The following is a 12034-nucleotide window of genomic DNA, read 5'->3' as shown; positions in this document are numbered from 1 at the left end:
GTTCACGCCGGGCCCAGCGAGCGAGGGTGCGGGCGACGGTGAGCCTGGACCGGCGCGCGGCCCCGGCCAAGGGGCTCCAGGCCAGAAGGTCCGAGGGTGTCAGGGGCACCCCGGCAACCCAGGCCAGGCAGCACACCACACCACGCCCCTCAGGATCGAGTCTCTGGATGGGGCTATCGGGGCCGCCAGGCTGGAAACTTGATGCCAGACTCAAGCTCTGCCCCCCGCACCCCTCACCCCAGCCAGGTCGTGCTCCCGCGCTCTCAGACCCGCTCCAACGTCCCCGCCACCCCGGATCCCCACCATCACGCAGCCCACCCCGCCAAAGCCCCCTCCGCGTCCTCGGGGCCCCGGCGGGTAATTACCTCTCCCGGAGGCGGAGTGGGGGGCGGCGGCAGCAGCAGACACTTTTAGGCTGACTTTCCGGCGTTCGCGGGCGAGCCTGTGAGCGCCGAGCCGGAGCAGTGACCTGCTATTTATAGAGCGGAGCCTCAGCACCCGGGGCTGGGCACCCGGAGGAAGCGAGCCGCGGGCGCGGCGGCGCAGGGCGCAGGGCGCGGCGGCGGCTCCCGAGGCTCCCGCGCCTCCCTCGGGCTCCCGGGTCCCGCCGCGCACACAGCCCCCTCGCCGGCCGCGCGCGCCCGGGAGAAGTTCTCGCCGGCGCGGCCGCCTCTCCGGCGGCTCACACGCCCCCTGGCACAACCGCTACTTTCTGCCCACCGCCCTGCTCCTCCTTCTCGGCCCTTTCCCCGCGGTCTCCTCCCAATGTCACCGGCGGCCGAATAGAGGCAGCGACGGCAGCCACAGCCGCCAAACTGGCGCAGCTCGCTGCCCGCCACCGATGAGTGGACTCGTTGGCCCGGCCACCCAATCCACCACGACCCCGACACGCGGGCTCCGCGGGCAGCCTCCCCGCTGCTCCCCGGCCCTCTGCTGCGCCCCTCTGCGAGCCGGGACGGTGCCCGGGCTGGGCTGCTGGGTTCGCCGCTGCGGAGCGCTTTATGGGGGGGGTGATCCGAGGCCGGCACGCTGCTCCTGGGGCCACCGAAACCGCAGGGTTTTTAAGCCGCGGGAGGAGGCGCCCCGGATCCTGGCTCAGACCCAGATGGGGTCGGGGGAGAGTGGGAGGAGGTGCCCCCTGTCCCCGGGACTTCTGCCTGCCACCGCCCCGGGACCCCTGTCTCTCGCCACTCCTCCGCCGCGGCCCGGGATGAAGTCTAAGGAAGGAGACCTGGGTACCCACCAACAGCCCCCACGTCGCGGCTCGGTGACTGAGGCCGAGCCGCTCCCGACAAGCATGTGACATGCCTCGAGCAGCCCGGGCGCTTGGGGACAGATCTACACTCAGCGTTGTTTGGGGTGTCGGGAAAACAGGGTACGTAATCGCGCAGGCTGCACGGAGGCTAACTCTCCTCCACCGCCTAGCCTGCAAGCCCGCAGGCTAAGGCCAGCAGCCGGGCTATTCCGGGCTGTGGGGTGCGGGGCAAACAGCTCTCCCATCTGCGCCTTACAGGTGCCACCTGGCGGTTCTCTTGGAGAGGTTGCCACTCAGCGGCTCAGAGGTAATGGGGGTGTCGGGAAGGCGAGCGACAGTCCAGACAGGCACCCTCAGGCTTTTCCCCTCCCAACCAGCACTTTAAATTTACATTTTAAAAAAGAAGTGAGAATGCTCGTATGGCTTACAGTTTGTTCCGCAGAGACCGGACTCCCCAAGTTGGGATGGAGAAGTCGATTTGGGTTAAGTCAGGACTCAACAGTTATACAAAGCCCGAAGCTGGAGCTGCCCCCAGCTGTCCCCGCTGCTGTCACTGCCTGAGTCTAGGCGTCCCTTCACTGTGCAGGCACTGAACTGCCTCTAGAGTCGAAGCTCTGCCGATGAGAGCAGAGACTTGGGTGTTTGGTTTTGTCTTTTTTTTCCCCCCATCGGTCTTCCTCAGAACTTGGAACAACGCTTAACATGCTGTCGCTTCCATATATGTTTACGGAATGAATTAATAAACATTATGGACCAGAAACTGTGCTTGGCCCGTTCTCACCTTGCAGCCCTTCCCCTTCTTTTTCCTCAAGCTCTTTCTGCTATACTGAGCTACCATCATAGGTTAGGTGGATGGAGAGAAGCGGAAACAAAATAGGCAAGCAGTCCATGCAGGCCCTGCGAGGGTATGGATCACACCTGCGGAGCCCATTACAGAGTGAAATTTCCCCTCCATGGGCTAGTACAGAACACACTCCTCTCAAGAAAAGAAAAAAACCTCTGTCATCCTTGGGACTCGATGCAATGATAAATCCTGTTTGTAGAGATCTACTGGCAAGATGAGGCAATTTTCTCACTGGGCAAGAGTTTCAGCCTTTTTTTATTAATAAAATACAGAAATAGTGAAAGAATATCAGAACATCAGGGTGCCAGAGTTTTGCCACTAAATTGGAAAGATGTTTGGCATAGCTGTCTTCTAACTTTAAATGGAGATTTGGGGGGATGGGTGTGGGGGTGTGGGGCTGGGAGGTGTGTCCATGAAGACTGCCACAGTGCCAGAAGTATTAAACCTTTCCTTCTAAAAGACAGAGCTGTAAAACAGATGCAGCAGCTGTCTTTGTGGAAATGAACACTTAAAGTGAGATACCCAGAAAACGCTCTTGTAATTAAAACCCAGACATTCTTCATGCTGACCGAGACCTTTTTCAGACCATTCACAGGGCTGCTGGGGAAAAGGCAACATACCTATGCATATCATCTAGGAAGTTTAAATTCTAGGCAGAGAGGATGAAGCAAATACATGTACCACATGACATTTTAAAAATCCATCCATCAGCCTGGTATTTACCTTTTTTAGTTACTTGGCAGTGTTTCCCTTGAATAAGCCTGGCAGATTCAGATTCTTCTGTGGCTTATTAAACTCATTCAGCGTCCACTTTTACAAAGCTTGGACTTTTAGCCACTTGTGCCCTCAAAACATAACTCCATTTGCCAATGAAGGACAAAATATTTTTCATTTCCTTTTGATATATCTTTATAGGGACACAGGTCAAAGGTGATTCCCAGTAGTTACCTTGCGGTCTAAAGCAATAAAATCACCACAGAATCTGCAGGGCTGGCATCACACCCTCCTTGTTCAGGGAAGTAGCTCATGCCTTTTCTTTGTATAGATTCATTGTTCCTGGAGACTTTATTTCCTATGAGATAGCTATGGTACAAGGACAACTCTCCACTTTTGTGAGCCTTCACCATGAAAAGTCTCCTCTGAAATATAGCACTGAGTATGGCATAGTGGTTTTTTGTTTACCATATCAGTTTATTTATACTAATGGTAACTTTGTAGATCAAGTCAGTTTTCATCCCAATTTTTAAAAACCATCAGGAGAGTTGTTTTGATATTCCAGCGATAAGATCATCTCTTGTGTGTGCATAGGTGTATGTGTAATTAAATCCATGGGAGATGTTATTAGAAATAGAAATTTGACCCAACTTCAGTAAAAGGGGTGGAACTAATGTAAAGACACTTAGCTATCCATGGAGCCCAAGGATAAGAATGCAACTGGGCGTCAGTGACAACTTGGAAATAGAGACATGCATTAACGAGTTTCCCTTTCCTTTTCTCCCCCTACCCTACCTGCTCCATTCTCTCTCCCTTTGCTCTCTCTCCTCCTAAACAGTTTCTCTGCTTCTCTGGTGTGCACTAAATTACATGATTACTCGCAGATCTTGAACCTCATGACCCACGGGCCAGTTCCAAACTCTCCAGGAAGAACCATGATTGACCGCCAAACTCCAATCCAGACAATCATGGCTGGAGGGCATGCTCAAGTTGCATTCCCATAGCAACTACTGTAGCAATCAGGTGGATAATAGTGGTGGGCTGAGGCAGGAAGGGAAGGGAAAGAGTCCCACAACATGGGGAGGGGTTCCTGACCCCCTCCCCTGACCACTGGCATCTCTGAACATTTGCTGTTCTCTGAATAATGGCACAAAGGCAGAAGGAGGCGGGGAGGAGAATGCATGTGCATGTTTAAATCCTGAGTGACAGATAATGCCTCCTGCTCATGGGGGTACCCTGAGATGCTGGTCCCACCAAAAGTAACAATGATTTTATGACCTCTCGACGTGGAACTAGATGAGCATGAGGACAGCATCAAGCATTTCACAGAGAGTTTACTTTAGCGCCTCTTTTCATGGCAAATTGAATAAGAGATTATTTTTTTAACTGAAGGAAATGAGTGTGACATCATTTACATTTATCAAAGATAAACATTCTGCATTCTCATTTACATAAGAGTTATTTCTAAAATGTATATAAATCATATTTGAAATCAAATCATATATCAAATATAATTGGATGGTGAATCGTAACATTTTTTCTGGTCAGAAACCACTTTGAGAATTTGAAGAGGGCTGTGGACTTTCCCTAGAAAATAATATAAGCAGATGCACACATTTTTTTTTTATTTTATTGAAGTATAGTTGATTTACAATATTGTGTTAATTTCAGCTGTACAGCAAAGTGACTCAGTTATACATATGTTCTTTTTCATATTCTTTTCCATTATGGTTTATTACAGGGTATTGAATATAGTTCCCTTTTCTACACAGTAGGACCTGGTTGTTTATCCATTGTATATATACTAGTTTGGATGAACACACATTTATAGTAGGACGATAGATAACGTTTATTTGACATCTGTAACTTCACACGTCATGTTTCCTTTGACTTCCTCCAATCAATCACATCTGAATAAATGAAACAAGGACTCCAGATTCTTCAACAAAAGATTCAAAATGCCCAGTAAGTCAAAAAATTGGTCAGGAGGACTTTCCTAGTGGTCCAGTGGTTAAAATTCCGAGCTCCCAATGCAGGGGGCACGGATTTGATACCTGGTGGGGGAACTAAGATCCTGCATATGCCATGTGATGCAGCCAAAAAAAAAAAAAAGCTGGGGGTGGGGAGTGCTGGAGCATATGTGAACTTGAGGAAAGAGTCCTCACCCACAACTCCTGCCCTGAAGAATCCAAATGAGTGGAGGTAAGGCAAGAAGACAGAGTTCTCAGAAGGACAGGAGAAACTAACAATGGGGAGAAGCTAGGATTGCTGTTGCTGCTGTTTAGTCACTAAGTCGTGTTGGACTTTTTCTTGTGACCCCAAAGACTGCAGCCTGTCCAGCTCCTCTGTCCATGGGATTCTCCAGGCAAGAATACTAGAGTGGGTTGCCATTCCCTTCTTCGGGGTATCTTCCCAACCTAGAGATCAAACCCGTGTCTCCTGCTTAGCAGTCAGAATCTTTACCACTGTGCCACCTAGGAAGCCCGTTGCTGGGACTCTCACAACAAAACACTACAAACTAGCTGGCACAAACAACAGAAATAAATTTCTCACAGTTCTGGAGTTTGGAAATCCAAGATCAAGATGCTGGCAGAGCTGGTTTCTTCTGAAGCCTCTCTCCTTAGCCTGGTGATGACCACTTACCTCTGTGTCCTCACGTGGCACGTGTGTGCCAGCACTGCTGTCTCTTTTTGTATCGTTTCCTCTTCTTAGAAGGGCCACTTCGGATCGGGTTAGAGGCCATCCTAACAGATTCATTTTTAGTCTGATCACCTCTGTAAAGACCCTCTCTCCAAATAGACAGCCACATTCTGAGGGGTTAGGGCTTCGATATATGAACTGGGCAGGGGCACAATTCAGCCGTAATTGACATGAATCAAACTCCAGAAACAGTCTGAGAATGGGGCTGAAATAGAGATCGCCCCTTCATATTGACAGCCCAAGAGTAATGAAATTTGCGTCCAGTTTTTCCATTGGAATATTTTGGAAAATCTCAATCTTGAGAAAAACCCAGAACACAATGGTATAAAGTAGGAATATAAATGTCACCAGGTCTTGCATGCGTGTCACTTAAGTCACTTCAGTCGTGCCCAACTCTTTGAGACCCTATGGACTGTAATCCACCAAGCTCCCTTGTCCAAAGGATTCTCCAGGCAATAATACTACAGTGTGTTGCCATGCCCTCCTCCGGGGGATCTTCCCAACCCAGGGATTGAACCCACGTCTCTTACGTCTCATGCATTGGCAGGCAGGTTCTTCACCACTAGCATCACACAGCCTTGCCAGCCCCTGGGCTTTCTCATAGTGCCTAAGTGGTGATGAAGTGGTGCCTGAAAGTTGCAGGAGGCTTGGAAGTTAGTGGGGAAAGAGTGCCATCAAGACATGGAAAAGGCCACCAGGAGGGCAAACAGACACAGGACAAGCAACAGAGTGGTCTGGTGACCGGTATGCAGAGATGTGGCGACCATTCCATGGCATGGCACAGAGCAGGCTTGGGGCCAAAGCAGGGACTTCAGAATAGTCAGTGGCTGTGCCGGAGAGCAATGTCGTGTGTCACTCACACCTGGAGAACAGAGGCCAAGTCATCTCTGCAGAAGATGAGAGAGATCATCAACACCCAGACGTGTCCCCCAATGTCATGATGCTCCAAAAGTCTCCCCAGGACCAACAAGCTACCCCAGTGGTGAGAGAGAGGGAACAAAAGTACCTAAAACTGGTAAGTTTTAAACCAGGAAAGGTTTGCTTTAGATGACTGGAGAAAACTAAGAAAACTAAATGAAGTTTTCTGTTTCTGAGTAAAAATGAGTGCCTCTAAGTTAATTTTACTGTAGAAAACTGTTTCACTTTTTGTACCTGAGATTTAGGGACTATTGACTTTTAAGAATAGATCCTTTACACTTCACATTTTTAACACACTGTCAAGAAGTCTGTAAATCTCTTGGAATAGCACCATGAGGGCTTCCCAGGTGGCTCGATGGTAAAGAATCCGCCTGCCAGTGTAGGAGATGCAAGAGACATGAGTTTGATCCCTGGATCGGGAAGATCCCCTGGAGAAAGAAATGGCAACCCACTCCAGTATTCTTGCTTGGAAAATACCATGGACAGAGGAACCTACCAAGCTACAGTCCACGTGGTCACAAAAAGTCAGGCATGACTGAGCAACTGAGCACCCAGGCATGCATGTACCATCTATGAACTCAGACCGAGAATATATACCCTAGGGGATCTGGTTTTATGAAGAATCTTTTTTAACTGAAAAAATACCTGTTAATATATATAATTTTCCACTAACGTATTATTTGAAATTCTATTTTCTGAAAGAGTAGTGTCTATAAGTTACAGCACAATAGCTCATGTGCTTGTGTTTAGTAAATGCCAGAGGAAGAACAGAATCACAAATAGAGAAATTATAGACAATCACTAGGTAAAGATAGCTACATTCACATAGAGGTGACAGTATTATGCTGCTTTACTTTGAGAAATAAAAAGCATTTTATTTTAACAGAAGTTTCAAAATGAAAGGATCTGAGTTAATTGTTTTTCTTCTTCCCCATTTTCAAGCAAACACCTTTTTATTACCTAATTATGTCACTAGTGTCATAAAATGAAGGAGATGCTTACATGTCAGATATATTTGTAGGGAAGGCTTGTGGTGATCAGGGCCATTAATTGCAGTGATATTTCTGAATATTTTCTTTTATCTTGTTCATCAGTGTATCTCTCTCGCATTCCACTCTTAAACATACAAACAGATTCTTTTCACCCTATTTTCAAAAACTTCCCTACATCCAATATGCCTGTCAATTTCCTATCCCAGCTCCCTTCTTCCTTGGTATAATCAAGTTCTGTCATCTCTTCGTGAACTGACTTAGGCTGGAACAGACCAATTTTGATCACCAGAGTAAGGCAGAATTGGACCAAACTGTATCTCCCAAGTAAACTTGTATCTCCATCTCCAGAGACCCCTCTCCATCAAGACTTAATTTGTGGGACTTCCCTGGTGGTCCAGTGGTTAAGACTTTGTGCTCCCACTCCCCATGCAGGGGGCACTGGATTTGATCCCTGGTCAGGGAACTAAGATCCCTCAAGCTGCTCAGTGTAGGGGGGAAAAAAGACAATTTGTTTTTGTTCATCAAGACAAGATTTGTACTTTGAAATCAAATTAGGGCTCAATCATGATGTTCCCATTCACTGGTTGTGTGAACTTTGATGAGTGCCTTCAAATTTTGGGGTCACTTTATCTGAAAAATGGGGAAAGTAGTACCTACCTCATAGACCCCCATGACATTACAAGGACACAAAATGAGCTGACACCCATGTTGCCCATGCGGCTACCAATACCCTCTTGCCAAGACTGAAGAACACAGTCAGGGAAGGGGCACAATGAGAGTTTCAATGTGAAACCTTCTGATGTATATGTTTGCAACTTGCTATTTTCACTATTCTTGCCATCTCCTGTTTGACCACTTCCAATTTGCCTTGATTCATGGACCTAACATTCCAGGTTCCTATGCAATATTTGCTCTTTACAGCACCGGACCTTGCTTCTATCACCGGTCACAGCCACAACTGGGTATTGTTTTTGCTTTGGCTCCATCCCTTCATTCTTTCTGGATTTATTTCTCCACTGATCTCCAGTAGCATACTGGGCACCTACCGACCTGGGGAATTAATCATTCAGTATCCTATCTTTTTGCCTTTTCATACTGTTCATGGGTTACTCAAGGCAAGTATACAGAAGTGGTTTGCCATTCCCTTCTCCAGTGGACCTCATTCTGTCAGAAAAAGCAAGAGAGTTCCAGAAAAACATCTATTTCTGCTTCATTGACTATGCCAAAGCCTTTGACTGTTGGATCACAAGAAACTGTGGAAAAATCTGAAAGAGATGGGAATACCAGACCACGTGACCTGCCTCTTGAAAAACCTGTATGCAGGTCAGGAAGCAACAGTTAGAACGGGACATGGAACAACAGACTGGTTCCAAATAGGAAAAGGAGTACATCAAGGCTGTATATTGTCACCCTGCTTATTTAACTTATATGCAGAGTACATCATGAGGAACGCTGGGCTGGATGAAGCACAAGCTGGAATCAAGATTGCCGGGAGAAATACCAATAACCTCATATATGCAGATGACACCACCCTTATGGCAGAAAGTGAAGAGGAACTCAAAAGCCTCTTGATGAAAGTGAAAGAGGAGAGTGAAAAGGTTGGCTTGAAGCTCAACATTCAGAAAACAAAGATCATGGCATCTGGTCCCATCACTTCATGGGAAATAGATGGGGAAACAGTGGAAACAGTGTCAGACTTTATTTTGGGGGGCTCCAAAATCACTGCGGATGCTGATTGCAGTCATGAAATTAAAAGACGTTTACTCCTTAGAAGGAAAGTTATGACCAACCTAGATAGCATATTCAAAAGCAGAGATATTATTTTGCCAACAAAGGTCCATCTAGTCAAGGCTATGGTTTTTCCAGTGGTCATGTATGGATGTGAGAGTTGGACTGTGAAGAAAGCTGAGTGCCGAAGAATTGATGCTTTTGAACTGTGGTGCTGGAGAAGACTCTTGAGAATCCCTTGGACTGCAAGGAGATCCAACCAGTCCATCCTAAAGGAGATCAGTCCTGGGTGTTCATTGGAAGGACTGGTGCTAAAGCTGAAACTCCAATACTTTGGCCACCTCATGCAAAGAGTTGACTCACTGGAAAAGACTCTGATGCTGGGAGGGACTGGGGGTGGGAGGAGAAGGGGACGACAGAGAATGAGATGGCTGGATGGCATCACCGACTTGATGGACATGAGTTTGAGTGAACTCCAGGAGTTGGTGATGGACAGGGAGGCCTGGCGTGCTGTGATTCATGGGGTCGCAAAGAGTCAGACACGACTGAGTGACTGAACTGAACTGATTTTCACTATTACCTACAACCTGACATCTGTCACAGAGATATTGATTGGCACCTGTAAAGAGTCACATGGTTCTGAAGAATCTGCCTAAAGTCTTGGCATCTGAGAGGAGAATTTTCCAAAAAGCTTGAAATATAAACCTTCTGCAGAGCCACTTCTAACTCCCAGTTTATCTTTACAACTCCCTTCCCTATTCATTTGTAACAAGCATTCCCAGAGCACCTACTGTTCGCCAGGAATTGTGCTAAATTCTGGGAATAAAGAGGTGAAGGAGGATTAAAATTTGTCTTCAGAGAGCACATCATTTACTAGGTTTAGACTTGACTTTTCTAAACCTAGCCTCTCCATTTATTTCTTTACTACTCAATTCACTTGAACATTACATTTATTGTCTTGTCCACAGCGGGTGCAGGGGCAACACAGGGATGAGCATAAAACTTAGTTGAAAGGACAGGGTAAGGCTTCAAACAGGCATAAAGCAAGTAGAGAGATTAAGCTGATGTGCCATGAAAATCAAGAGACGAGAAATCAAATCTCGTTGGAAGGATCAGAAAAATCTTCACGAAGGAGGTGCTGTTTGATATGTGAGAGATTTCAGGAAATGAGGTTGGCACAGATTCCACAGGGAGGACCTTCAGTACGTGGTGCGTGGAGAAAACCTCACCCACCAGAGCAGTTCTCCTCACCCACTCCCAGGAGTTGTTCAGTCGCTCAGTCGTGCCCGGCTCTTTGCGACAACATGGACTGCAGCACGCCAGGTTTCCCTGTCCTTCACCATCTCCCGGAGTTTGCTCACACTCATGTCCATCAATCAGTGATGTCATCCAACCATCTCATCCTCTGTCATCCCCTTCTCCTCCCGCCTTCAATCTTTCTCAGCATCAAGGTCTTTACCAATGAGTCAGTTCTTTGCATCAGGTGGCCAAAGTACTGGAGTTTCAGCCTCAGCATCAGTCCCTCCAGTGAATATTCAGGATTGGTTTCCTTTAGGATGGGCTGGTTGGATCTCCTTGCAGGGACTCTCAAGAGTCTTCTCCAGCTCTCTGAGGCGACCACGCCTCCCCAGCACCATGAGCCGGCCTCAGTGGTACCACTTACTGCCTTGGGTTTGTTTACCCATGTGTCTCCCTCACTGGGTGGCAAGCTCCTCCTAAGAGGAGAAACCATGTTTTAGACAGCTTCATACAATAGATACAAAAGTTCCAGAAAACTCTGGGAACTGGGAATCTAGAGTGTTTTATATCTATCTACTTATTTTTGGCTATGCTGGGTCTTCATTGCTGCTTGGGCTTTTGCGCAAGTTGCAGCAAGTGGGGACTACTCTCCAGCTGAGATGCACAAACTTGTCATTGCAGTGGCTTCTCATTGCAGAACACGGGCCTTAGGCACGTGGGCTTCAGTAGTTGCAGCTCCCGGGTTCTACAGAACAGGGTCAACAGTTGTGGCATGCCAGGCTTAGTTGCTCTGTGGCATGTGGGATCCTCCAGGACCAGGGATTGACCCCATGTCTCCTGCACTGGCAGGCAGACTCCCCAGCACTGAGTCACCAGGGAAGCCCACACTTATTTAATTTTAAATCAATTTCTATCCAACTGGAGCCTCTCATTACACTTGCTGAAAAATCTATCAGTTTTTAGGGTCCGCTTCACCTCTCTGGGACCTTCCGCTTAGAAGGGGGTTTACTTAGTCCTGAGACATCTCTGACCCACGGTTCTCTCAGCACTTCTGTGTTCCTCACAAGGTCATCAGGAACTTTAGACCCGCACGTAACACATGAAGGTCATGAGAAACCATGGCCCATCCATCCAGAAACTTCCTGTGTCAAGGCTTTCTAACACATTCCCCTAGTGTGGAACTTCTCTGAGAGGGGCCATGTTAGGGGTTCTTCAGAAAGTGTATGTACTCCCTCCCTTGAAGATTAACCTCTAAGGGAGAAGCAGGACAGTCACAGGGCTATCCCTGCCCTTTTCTCGTCTCCTTCCCTTTTCTCATCTCCTGCCCTTTCTCCCCTTCTGGTTTTGTGCTTTGCTACCCTGTTCATCAAGGCTCCTACCTCATAGCCTCCTCTTTTTCTGGTAGCACTTGTATTTCCCTTTCTTGTAACAATAATGCCAGGGAAGATACAGAAAAAGAATGTGAGTTACCATGAAGAGTAAATTCATACGGGTTATTTCCAAAACCTCATCCCATGTGACACAAATTGATGAATGAATGTGTATATGCTCAAGCGTGTGTGTGTGTGTGTGTGTGTGTGTGTGATCCCTAACTTTTTGAAGACTTTAGAAATTCCAGAGTAACTTTTTCATGTACACTCGAGT

At 47.5% G+C, this 12034-nt stretch overlaps 1 protein-coding gene across 2 annotated transcripts in view; it reads right to left on the bottom strand.

Moving 5' to 3' along the window:
• Nucleotides 1-428, bottom strand: part of INPP4B (inositol polyphosphate-4-phosphatase type II B) — an 894316-nt gene extending 893888 nt beyond the window's left edge. Inside the window, exon 1 of one of the 2 annotated variants that reach the window (XM_088828009.1) lies at nucleotides 366-428. The gene's annotated coding sequence lies outside the window, so the exon portion shown is untranslated. The remainder of the gene's footprint in view (nucleotides 1-365) is intronic. The other variant, XM_055404679.2, reaches the window with a different exon arrangement.
• Nucleotides 429-12034: the final 11606 nt, after the last annotated feature.

This window comes from Moschus berezovskii, chromosome 19 (assembly GCF_049115385.1).
Source record: "Moschus berezovskii isolate FMDL1 chromosome 19, NW_MosBer_1.0, whole genome shotgun sequence".
Classification (NCBI taxonomy): domain Eukaryota; kingdom Metazoa; phylum Chordata; class Mammalia; order Artiodactyla; family Moschidae; genus Moschus; species Moschus berezovskii.
The sequence above is the reverse complement of the archived record's forward strand: the minus strand, read 5'-3'. Positions and strand labels throughout refer to the sequence as shown.